The following is a 12,687-nucleotide window of genomic DNA, read 5'->3' on the forward strand; positions in this document are numbered from 1 at the left end:
TGATCCAATTCCCCGAATCCTGACAGTGCACCTGTTTCATAGCAAGGAACTCTTAAATGGACTGGAATCAAATTGATAAAAAAAAAATCAATAACGTGGAACTTCCGGTGGCAATCGTTTTATTTGTGGGATCAAAGAGTAAGCTGGCAGATGGCCAGAGCAGATGGCCAGGAAATCCTAAACAGATGGATCAAACCCACAATGAATCAAACCCACACCACAATTATTGTGTGATAACAATCATACAATATGAGCTTGTCATTGCCCAATTGGCAGAGTGTAGGTTATGATGTGTCAATAAGCACCAAGTGGCCTGCGATGGATCTGGGAGAGTGCTCAGAATAATGTGTGGGATAATTAAAGCCCCAAAATCTCTATCCTGTGACCTCTGCCAGTTTTGATTGTATCATTATATCATCAGGGCTTGGCCGAAATAGTTTGCTGACAGAGGCAGTGTGGCAAACTGTGATGTCCTGCCTTGCCTAAACCAAAATGCATAGTGGGCAAAGCCAGTCAGGTTATTTTCTCACACGTGGCAGGAAATTTGTGGTGGCCACTTCTGTCCATTTCAATTTCTCCAATTTTTCCAAGGATTAGGTTTGGCTCAGACATTTCTGCATATGTTTCATTTCCTCCTTAAAAAATAACAGTTGTGTTCCTTCAGGGGTGCTTTGGCCAATGGTGAGGAATGATGGGAGTTGTAAACCAATAGCACCAGAGATTCTGTACCCAATCAGAATGGTCAATTCTGTCCATTCTGGCTTCTCTTTGTTTCTCATTTTCCCAGTTTCTTACATTTGTATCAAAAAGAAAAAGAAAACTCCATACAAAACTCTATATTCATTTCTCCTAATCTTGTATGCCAATTTTGACTAGTGTATGCATTTTTTTGATGCAATTTTCACAAAAATGCACTATTGTGTTTTATTTTCACTTAAATTCCACATTTCACATACACTTTCCATTAATAGACACATTTTCCTATGAGCTCTTTGGTTGGAGAAATGTGCCAGAACATTGGGTGAAGTGGAAATTTTCAACCGAGAATGGCACCAGTTTGAGGGTGCGAAATCAGGAATGAGCTGACATTAAAAAAAGTAAACTGCATCTCGTCCCTAAAGAAAACCCCATAAACTCCTCCCCACTTTCCTGTAAGCAAAAATACTTCAGAACCAAATTAAGCAAGTAACATTTCCATTTCCAGACATCCCAGATCAATTGTTAACGATGCCCTGGGATCGAAGGTGGAAAGGCAGTACAGTGGTACCTCAGGTTACATACGCTTCAGGTTAAGAACTTTGCTTCAGGATGAGAACAGAAATCGTGCTCCAGCGGCGTGACGGCAGCAGGAGGCCCCATTAGCTAAAGCGGTGCTTCAGGTTAAGTACAGTTTCAGTTTAAGAATGGACCTTCAGAATGAATTAAATACTTAACCCGAGGTACCACTGTATACAAATTTAATAAATAATAATAATGACAAGAGGATAAGTCAATAATAACATTGGACATTCAATAACAGGACAGTCAATAATAACATTGACTGTCAAAAAACGGTAAGAGGGGATTCTCATAAACTCTCCCTCACCCTTTTGTAATTCAAGCAATGCTTCTGGACAGGAAAAGAAGTGTAGAGAAAATCGAGGAAAGCAAAAACCTTTCTTTTCTTTCTTTTTAAAGTGCCTTTAACTTTGTCCAAATGACAGGTCCTCCTCTTCAGGATTCCAAAAGCATTCACTGATCTGCCCAAATTTCAGTGCCCTCCTATGGAACTTTCAGGAAGTGCAGGAAACTGAGGAGACAATGCAAGGATGTTCCTTTTAAACAAGCAAAGAGCGCATATACCTTTAACCACTTCATTAAAGGAAGTACAGCACACACACATAATAGTATGCAATAAGTCAGATTCAGAGTAGACCCATTCAAATGAATGAACTGGAGTTAGTCCATTAATTCCAATGGCTTTGCTTTGAATAGGACTAATGCTGCATGCTGCATCCCTATAATTTATCTGACGTTTGTCCAGCAAAATTAAAGGGTGGACTTCATTATAGCTCAACATTAGCCTATAAGTGTGTGTGTCTATTTGTGTGTGTGTGTTTAAAAGTTACTATGATTAACAAAACAATGTATTCTTTTACAACCGCTCTGATAAAAATGAAACAAGGCTATTTCTAGTGTGGCAGTCAGAGATCTTTGAGGATGGAATGCTCAGAAGTGTTTTATTTGATGAAGATAAACTAAGGTTTCATCCAGAAAGCATGGGTCCAAGTAGTTTTCTGCTTGTCCCACACTTTCTAGGCAAAGTCCAAGTGGTTTTGCCCTGGCTCCATTGCTTTCCCTTGGAAAACCCACTCTCTATCAATAAATCAGAACAAATGTCAATCCAGGGAATCAGAACAAATGTCAATTGACGTTTGTTCTGGTTTAGCGATAAAGATCGGATTTCCCCAGGAGACAGCAACAGGCAAGGGCAAGTTTGGATGAGCCCTAAGCGAAGTGATGAAACATGAATTTAAATATATATTCTAATTTCTCTCTCCCTCTCTCTCTCTCCTACACACACAGCTGTATACCTAATTGTTTTCCATGATAAACCAAATCCTTTAAAAGACCCAGGGACGCGGGTGGCACTGTGGTCTAAACCACTGAGCCTCTTGGGCTTGCCAATCAGAAGGTCAGCAGTTTGAATCCCCGCAACAGGGTGAGCTCCCGTTGCTCGGTCCCTGCTCCTGCCAACCTAGCAGTTCGAAAGGACGCCAATAAGTGCAAGTAGATAAATAGGTACCACTCTGGTGGGAAGATAAATGGCATTTTCCAGAAGTGGCTTAGTCATGCTGGCCACATGACCCGGAAAAAACTGTCTGCAGACAAACGCTGGCTCCCTTGGCCAGTAAAGCGAGATGAGCGCCACAACCCCAGAGTCATCTGCAACTGGACTTGACTGTCAGGGGTCCTTTACCTTTTTAAAAAACCCAGAGCATGCTTGTGTGAAGTTCAACACTCTAACCACAATGCCACCACTGGCTCTCATCAGCATCAAAGACTTTCTGAAAAGGAGGTGGGAAGTCTTCAAAGGTCAACCAGACACTAATCTACAAATCCAGAAGATAATCTAAGCTTTTGGGGAAAGGGAGTTCCACATACAGAGTCCCAGGTTGTTATTGTTGTCGTTTAGTCGTGTCCGACTCTTTGTGACCCCATGGACCAGAGCACGCCAGGCACTCCTGTCTTCCACTGCCTCCCGCAGCTTCGCGAACACTGTCCAACCATCTCATCCTCTGTCGTCCCCTTCTCCTTGTGCTCTCCATCTTTCCCAACATCAGGGTCTTTTCCAGGGAGTCTTCTCTTCTCATGAGGTGGCCAAAGTATTGGAGTCTCAGCTTCACGATCTGTCCTTCCAGTGAGCATTCAGGGTTGATTTCCTTAAGAATGGATAGGTTTGATCTTCTTGCAGTCCATGGGGCTCTCAAGAGTCTCCTCCAGCACCATAATTCAAAAGCATCAATTCTTCAGCGATCAGCCTTCTTTATGGTCCAGGTCTCACTTCCACAAATCACTACTGGGAAAACCATAGCTTTAACTATATGGGCCTTTGTTGGCCCCAGGTACAAAGTTCTAAATGTTCAGTGCCTGCTAACCATGAGAGATATTGGACTAGACAGCCTAACTTTGGCCAGATCCAGCAGGGCTTTCCATATGTTGTTATAGGATTTGACAAATTGGAGGACGAGACTATCAACAGCTACTACTAGCCACAATAGCCATGTTCTGTCTCTACCGTTGGAGGCAGTAAATGCTTCTGAATACCACTTGTTGAAAGCCACAGGAGGGAAGAGGAGTTGTTGTTGTGCTCATGTCCAGCTTGCAGGCTTCCCACTGCAGCATCTCATTGGCCCCTGTTAGAATAGGGTGCTGGACTAGATAGGTTTCTGAGATCTAAATAATAACAACCCACAGAATTGCCACTGAGATAGCTCTGACATATCACACAAAGTGAACTTCCAAGGCCATCTTCATGGTTCTTTGGTGTGGGGGGGCGAATCAAAGGAATTTAAGAGGAAAGGGGAGTCTTTCTCCTAGACCAGGCTTCCTCAACCTCAGCCCTCCAGATGCTTTGAGACTACAACTCTCATCATCCCTGACCACTGGTCCTGCTAGCTAGGGATCATGGGAGCTGTAGGCCAAAAACATCTGGAGGACCGAGGCTGAGGAATCCTGTCCTAGACCAAGCATGTCCAACAGGTAGATCGTGGACATCTGTGGTAGATCACAGTAGATTCCCCCCCATACTTTGCCTGTCAATAACAATTGGTAGATTTTTATAATGTGAGTAGATCACAGTCTCTTAGGAGTTGGACGTGCCTACGTCTAGGACCTAGACCTACCAACATTCTTTCCTGGAGAGGAGAGTGCTGTAGATCCCTTCCCTAATCTATAAAATACTATCCTGGTTGTTATCCAAGATTTCTTGTTCTGGGGGCTGTAAGGATAAGGTGGGAAGAGGCTGCAAAACAATGAGCAAATGGTGGTTTTCATAAAAGATCTCACCCTGGTATTTGGAAGATAACTGCATCAGTCAATATTACTGTGACATGTTTGTTTTCTCAGCTGCAAATATGATCACAGCAGCAAAACACAGCCGAGCCCAATCAGCCAAGCCTTCAAGGTGACTCTTATCGCATTGGATTGCTCACTCGTGATGGGGTGTCATTAAAAACAACTGATATCAACAAAGCAATTAAAGGTTCTGAATTCCCTCCTGTATTTCCTGAACCCACGCTCTATTTTAGTATTGAAAACAGCCATCAGAATTCAACGGGCTGCAGTCCCCATTCCAGTAAGAAGCCTCCACCCCCAACCTTCAAATCCTTTAATCTGGAGGTGGTGCCCAGGGCTCAGTTTGGAAATATTCAAGATGCAAAGCCTGCATTGCCCCAGCGCCAGTTTTAGGGCAATAGAGGTGGTTCCAATGTGCAGGATCCTGAGATGAAGGCATGCAAAAGAATAATAATAATAATCAGTGCTATCCCTAGAAAAAGCAGTGTCGGAACTCACCATGAATGCCTACCTTGTTCTGTTATAATGGCAATGGTGCCCACCTAAGAAGTGCCAGAACTGAGTTCTGGTGAGTTCCAGCTTAAAAAAAAAAGCAATATAGTGGTACCTTGGTACTTGAACAGCTTGGCTCCCAAACAAATCGGCTCCTGAATGCCGCCAACCCAGAAGTAAGTGCTCCAGTTTGTAATGCTTTTTGGAAACCGAACATCTGACACAGCTTCCACTTGAGTGCAGGAAGCTCCTACAGCCAATTGGAAGCCGCGCCTTGGTTTTCGAATGGTTTGGGGAGTCGAATGGACTCACGAAATAGATTACAGTGGTACCTTGGGTTACAAACACCTCGGGTTATGAACACTTAGGGTTACAGACTCCGCTAACCAGGAAGTAGTACCTCAGGTTAAGAACATTACCTCAGGGTGAGAACAGAAATCGTGCGGCAGTGGCGCAGGGGCAGCGGGAGGCCCCATTAGCTAAAGTGGTACCTCAGGCTAAGAACCATTTCAGGTTAAGAACGGACCTCCGGAATGAATTAAGTTCATAACCAGAGGTACCGATGTAAGTTCAAGAACCAAGGAAGAAGAAGAAAAAGAAGAATATTTATATTTATACAGGTACCTACTGAGAAAATCCATAAAAAAGCAACTATACCAAAAGGAATTATTGTCAAAATAAGACATTTGGGGGTGGGGCAAATTTTGTCCTCACTCAGGGTCTCCAATTACCCTGGTTGTCCCATTGAAAAGCATAAGACTAGAGAGAGCTGCATTGGTTGCATTGGTTACTACAAACTAAGAGCCTATGAGGGATGGTTGCACCATTTGGGACCTTTGGGTTTAGAGAAAAGGCAAGTAACAAGGACGATCAATCCAATCCTCAATGTCACATCACTGTCATGTTGGCTCACCAAATAGTGTTAGCAAATAGTGTTAGCAGGTTTCTTGGCCTAGAAGAAGTGCAAATCCACAGGTACACACAGCTATCTCTGCTATGGTGATGGGGGTATTGTAAGACACTGGAGACCTTCCTACTATCAACTCCACAACCTGTTCAGCCAACACAGCTCAGGCTCGTTGTCTTGCTTCACATATCCAACAAATGAAAGCTTGCAGTGGGTGTTGAGCGGAATGGTGATATGAGGACAGGATCCGTAGTGAGTCATGGCACAGGGAAATGATGCTATCATTCAGTTGAACTTCTGAACTCTCCATTAGGATTTGATCCTGGCTCTTTTGTGATACCGGCTTGTTTTGGAGAGATGAACTGAAAGGAATGAGCTGAATGCATAGGAATATATTATTATTATTATTATTATTATTATTATTATTATTATTAATAATAATAATACCCTGCCCATCTGGCTGGGTTTCCCCAGCCACTCTGGCCAGTTCCCAACAGAATATTAAAAACATGATAAAATATCAAACATTAAAAACATCCCTAAACAGGGCTGCCTTCAGATTTCTTCTAAAAGTCAGATAGTTATTTATTTCCTTGACATCTCGTGGGAGGGTGTTCCACAGGGCGGGGGCCACTACCGAGAAGGCCCTCTGCCTGGTTCCCTGTAACCTCACTTCTCACAATGAGGGAACCACCAGAAGCTACTGGCGTAGGAAGCTACTGAGTCAAGACATTGGTTCATTCAGTTCAATATTGTCTACAATGACTGGTAGGGGCTCTCCAGGGATCTATGTTTAACCCCCCCCCTCCCAAAAAACCCAAAACACCACCAGTAAGAATAGAGGGCTGTCTGATGTTTCTTCCAGTAACTCATGTGCTCTGTTCACCACTACCATAAGGTGGAAGACTTCCCCCTCTCTTTTTCAAACTGACCTATTACTTCCATCGCAAAAGCTCTGCCATCGCCTTGGACAAGTCAAAATGTTTATGAACATTCCATTAGCTATAATTTCTTAGCCATTGGGTATTGGAGAGGTAGTGTCAGGGCGGCGGACACAGTTGACGAGTGGGCAACAAACTGAATTTGCACATCAATTGGAGCAACGTTTGTTTTATGTCATGAAGAAATGTATTCCCCCGCCTGCCAATAGATCAACATAATTTTTTTTCAAGGCAGCCTAAAATAGAGAATTAAAGTATACTAAAATAAAATAGACTAAGGAGCAAATGGTGTCACACAGGTAACAAAACAAAACATAATCACAGCAAAAACGTAACGAGACATAAATTCCATAGCTGACTATTGTTGAGAAGCTTAGGGAAATAGAATGGTTAAATCTGAAAGCTAAAGGAATGGAATAATAGTACCATGGACAATTCCCCCAAAAGGGACTTCTGGAATGGCAGAGCCACCATAGAGCTATGGGCTTTCTTCATTGCATGGACCTATGGGAGGTGTGAGGACTATGTGATTGCAAAGAATGAAGGTGAGTTTCTATGTAATGTACAATGTACAATGTTTCCTTCTAATGCATCCCTTTGCTTGAATCTCATCTTTTCAATGAAGCTACAACCTCTCTGGGCCCCCTTGCGTTTCCATCCTGTCAGGAGGATCGCTGCTGCCTCCCTTTGAGCCTCCCCACTGCCTTCTTGCCACTCTTTGCACTGACTCAAGTTTCTAGTCCTCATTATTAAAGCTTTCCAGTTTCTGGCAGAATCTCCCATTGCTCCTTTCTCTCCTCACCCTCATATCCACATAGCGCTGAGACAGAATATCCCTCCCTCTCCTCATTCGCCAGTGGCAAATTACTGGGCATTGGGATGGTTTTTGGGGCTTGTGAAACCAAAATCTTATTGGTTGTAGCACTTCCTCTCATCCAGTTGCAAGGTACACACAGACACACACAGACACACACACACACACACTTTTATCTCATTGCATAGTGTTTTCCCTGAGTGGGGCTATGGCTATGTTGTGAAACATGTTATTCTATATGTCTTTAATAAGCCATCTAAGGTAAAGGCTGTCAGGAAAGCATGTAGCAAACAATTGAACAAGTTAATCCTGGGAAGACATTCATCCTATTGCAAGACCTGAACAAGCTTCAGCCCTCCATCTGCTTCATGGCGTGATTCATACTCCCCGGGGTAAAAATATTCCCCTTGAAAAATATATTTACTACACAGTTACTCATGCTAGCAGCTCACTTATGACTATGACTGTTGTGGTAGCTGCTCTGAGGAAGCTTAGAGTGACCCGAGATTTGAAGGTGAAAACTTTCCCCTTGTTATTTGCATTTCCTTTTCCATTATAAAATATGTTCCCCCCTTTCTAACTGCTAGTAGTCACAGCCATGGTTGTTGCAACTAGCCTTAGCGGCTACAAAATGCAACTAGGTGTTCCAAAAAAAGGGCCTTGCCCTTTATAAATAATAAATCCATTATCCCGAAGTGTATAGTAGGATAAACTAGAATGAAATGTTTTTAAAAAGTAGCATTACAGCTGGATTTCTTGCCTCAATATATAATGCTACTAGAATGAAATAACAATAAAAATAGATAAAAGTAGCATAGAATAAATTAAGATGGGCATCAAACATTTTTAAAATTTGTGGCCATGTCACGAACACCAAATATGACTGTTACCAAATGTGTGCATTTTGATCTGAAAGGAGTAGGAGGACGTAAAATGGAAAAACATCCAACACCCTTTTAGAATGTGGGGTTTTTTGGGGGAGGTTATTGTTTTTGGTTTGATTTTATATGTTGTAGTCTTGTTGTGAGCCACCCTGAGATCTCCAGGTACAGGGCAGTGTATAAGTTGAATAAATAATAATAATAATAATAATAATAATAAGAAGAAGAAGAAGAAGAAGAAGAAGAAGAAGAAGAAGAAGAAGAAGAAGAAGAAGAAGAAGAAGAAGTGCATAGCTTGGGGGTTACTCCTGGACAATCCTGTCACTAGAGGCCCAGGTGTCTCCTGTGTCTAGAAGTGACTTTTAGCAGATTCACCTGGTTCACTAGGTATGGCCATTCCTGACCACTGTAGTCCACTGAAGCATTGGTAACATTGAGGCTGGATTACTGAAATGCTCTCTGTGTTGAGCTGCCCTTGGCTCTGGTTCAGAAAGCTCCAGCTGATACAGAATATGGTGGCCAGATTGCTGCTGGCCATCAATACATGATACCTTTTGTGAAAACAGCTACACTGACTGCCCATCTGCTACCCAGCCAAGTTCAAGATCCTTGTATTAATTTACAAAGCTCCAAATGCCTTAGGTCCAGGGAACCTCAGGGAACACCCAAAAAACTTATACCCTAGCTAGGTCACTGAGATCATCTGCAGGAGTGTCGCTGGTCATTCCAAAAGTTGGCAAGGCTCATTTGATAATAAGAAGATACTGAGCATTTAAGTGCCATTGGCCCAGTCCTGTGGAATCCTCCGGCAATAGATATTCTGTGCCAACTTTTAAATGCTTGCTAAAGCTTTTCTATTCTGCCAGGCCTGCACAGACAATTAAGAGCGTGCCCTTTCATAGCAGTTGATTGATGGCTCTTTTAAACTTTTGTATAGCTTTTATTGTGCAGCTTTATGTTTTTACTGCCATAAACCTATTTGATATATATGTATGTATTATGACACAGAGGTATACAAATATTTTAATCAATCAATCCATTGACAAATGTGTCTGATCGTCCCGGCCAACTTTAAACAAAGGGAGTTTGCAAGCACTAGCTATGTTTTATTGACTGCTTGAACAATGAGCTGTCTTTTTAACTCTGGGAATTGCCAAGCACAACGAAACATATATTTCACACCGGAGCACAATTCTGGCTGACGAAATAGAACCTCAAGGCCACCTTTCTGTCATCAAGTCAAAACAGCTGCAGATTTGGAAACCATGTGACTCACAAAACCGGTTTCCAGGGCAATTGTGGATTTGGGTGGGTGGGAGGCCCCTCTAAAAAGCAGCTTTGTCTAATAGAGATTCATTACTTAGCCTCAGATGTGGGGAATAACCCCAGGTAAGCTGTGATTACTATAATAGCAGGTGTTTGCTTATGCGGATGGTTTGCCTGGTGCTTTTGAAGAGCACTAGGGTTTCATTGTTCCAAAGAAGCGCTTCCTTTCCTCCCAACCTCCTGGGTATTGTTGTCCCCATTTCTTCGGCTAATGGAGCTTCAATTATTTCCGTGGCTATTTCAGAGAGGCTGAGCAGATCTTGCCAACGTGGCAATGGGGTGCCGCCTGACTTTGCAGTAAGTAGGCTTTTTCGGTAGAAAGTGCATATTTCATCACAGGCGATGCTTCCTTCCCACCCACCGCACTCCAAGATTTTGGGGATTCAGCACATATATTTTTTTTTTAAAGCTGAATATGCAGAAATGTGCCTCCTTAGGTAGGGAAGGACGCACCTCAAACTCCTCTGTTTAATTTCTGTAAGTGCAGGTATGGGACACTTCTGTCTTAAGTGCTTGGCTGGGATGGTGGGGGTCTGCTTGACTGGTAAGGAAAGAATCATGCTCTGCCCAGGCCCTTTTCTTCATATTCATTAGGGATAAACAGAACATATGAAGATAGAAAGTGTCTGATGGATCAGGCCAATGGCCCATCTAAGGCCAACATCCTGTACCCACAATGGCCAAGCAAATGCCTGTGGAAAATTCACAAGCGGGACCCAAGCACAAGAGCACTCTCCCCTCCTTTGGTTTCCAACAACTGGAAGTCTAAAACATCCAACCATGGAAGCAGAGCAGAGCCATTGTGCCTAGGTGTCAGGCGGCTGCCACCAGCTCCCTCAGCTGGTTGCCCAGGAACGTACAAAGACAAGGAAATGTTTCTTATCATCTGCTTTTTATTTAGTATTTACAGAGAGAGGCTATAGAACCCAGCCTCTTGGATAATGGCATTGTTCCGAGTGAATCTCCACCCCCCATCTCTCCCGCTTCCTCATTTGTCACTTCAACAGATGCTGACAAGTGCCCTCTGCCTTTGAGCTCTTTGGGTTGGGATGTGTCCAAGGGAACAGGGGCAATTCGCAGGCCCCCAGCTGGCTCCAGCCCACCAGCTGGCAGCTGGCAAACTCTGGTCCTTGGAACAGCATCAAAACAGTGGCACACAGCTTCAGAAGCCGTCAGAAGCTGGGCATGCAATCCAGCAGAGATAAGAACTCTTTGCAATGGAAGGGCGGACAGAGGCATATGTAAGCATATTTACAAGCAGTTTATTCAGCATAGATCAGGACAAAGAAAAATATATCTGTTCTTCTTCATGTCCAACAGCAGGAAGCATAAGCAAAAGCTATACGCAACAGAAGTTCCCAGTAGGCTGTCCTGAAAGTAAACAGACATGTGACATACAACAACTCCACATGCCTCTTCTGAAGGTGGAACAGAACATCTATATCCCAACACTTTGCTCTCCTACCTTCAAGCCTTTCCGGGTTCTAGGAGGGGGGGTCTGGAATGCTTTCTAGAGGCCCTGTGTCCATCAGCTGCCATCCCCTTGGTGCTTCCTCTTCCTCCTCCTCCTCCTCCTCTCCCATTATTTCCCAACCTTTCACCTCATCTGCCTCTGAGATGTGACCTCCCTCAAACCCCTCTGTAATCCTGAACTGTCTTCCTCTTCTCTGGAAGGGTCAGGCTGGGGAAGCGGTCTCCACCATTCCTCCTCTGCCCAGTCCCTGTCACTAGGAGCCATTGAAAGCCTTCTCCTCTTCTTTCAAAGTCATTCAAGTGTGTTGGTATCCCTACTTCCCATTGGAGCGAGTTCCAAAGTTTAACTTTGCAATGCATGAAGAAGGACTTCTAAAATCTGTCCATATAACTTCCAACATTCAACATCCATGAGTTCTAGTGTTGTGAGAGAAGGAGAAACGCTTCATGCCACCACAATGGGGACTGTTATGCTAGCAGTTCCCAAAGGGGCTCGCCCAGAAGGTGGGCTGTCTATAGATTTGAACAGCAGGCCAGGTGTCTGAATGTGGATCCCTGCCCTATGCAATGTCAATGCAGCATACCTGATTGCAATTAATAAAGGCCACATTCACAGCAGAAATACAAAGCCTACAATAACACTTTAATTGCTAAAGGATCCTGGGAACCATAGGTTTTCACGAGTGTTGGGAGCTGTTAGGAGATCCCTGTTCCTTCCCAGAGCTACAACTCTGAGTGTTTTAGGATTCCTAAATTAGGAATCAATGCCTCTTTCCAGGGAATTCAGGGGAAAACAATAGCTCCCAACATTTTTTGAGGGGGGAAGTGTTTAAAGTTGGATAATAGGGCTTTAAATGTGTGGTGTGACAGACCCTGCAAGTGCCCCTATTTTCCTGGTAGAGTCCTGGATTTACAGATGCCGTCCCGGTTTCTGATTAGATCCTGGAATGTCCCACTTTTTCTTACTAAAGGTAAAGGGACTCCTGACAGTTAAGTCCTGTTGTGAACGATTCTGGGGTTGTAGTGCTCATCTCGCTTTACAGGCCGAGGGAGCCAGCATTCGTCCGCTCCGCAGACAGTTTTTCCGGGTCATGTGGCCAGCATGACTAAGCCACTTCTGGCGCAATGGAACACCGGCACCAGAGCAGAGCATAGAAACACCGTTTACCTTCCCGCTGGAGTGGTACCTATTAATCTACTTGCACTTTTTGACATACTTTTGAACTGCTAGATTGGCAGGAGCAGGGACCAAGCAATGGGAGCTCAACCCATCGTGGGGATTCAAACCACCGACCT

Source organism: Podarcis melisellensis, assembly GCF_964234715.1.
Source record: "Podarcis melisellensis genome assembly, chromosome: 16".
NCBI classification, from domain to species: Eukaryota; Metazoa; Chordata; class Lepidosauria; order Squamata; family Lacertidae; genus Podarcis; species Podarcis melisellensis.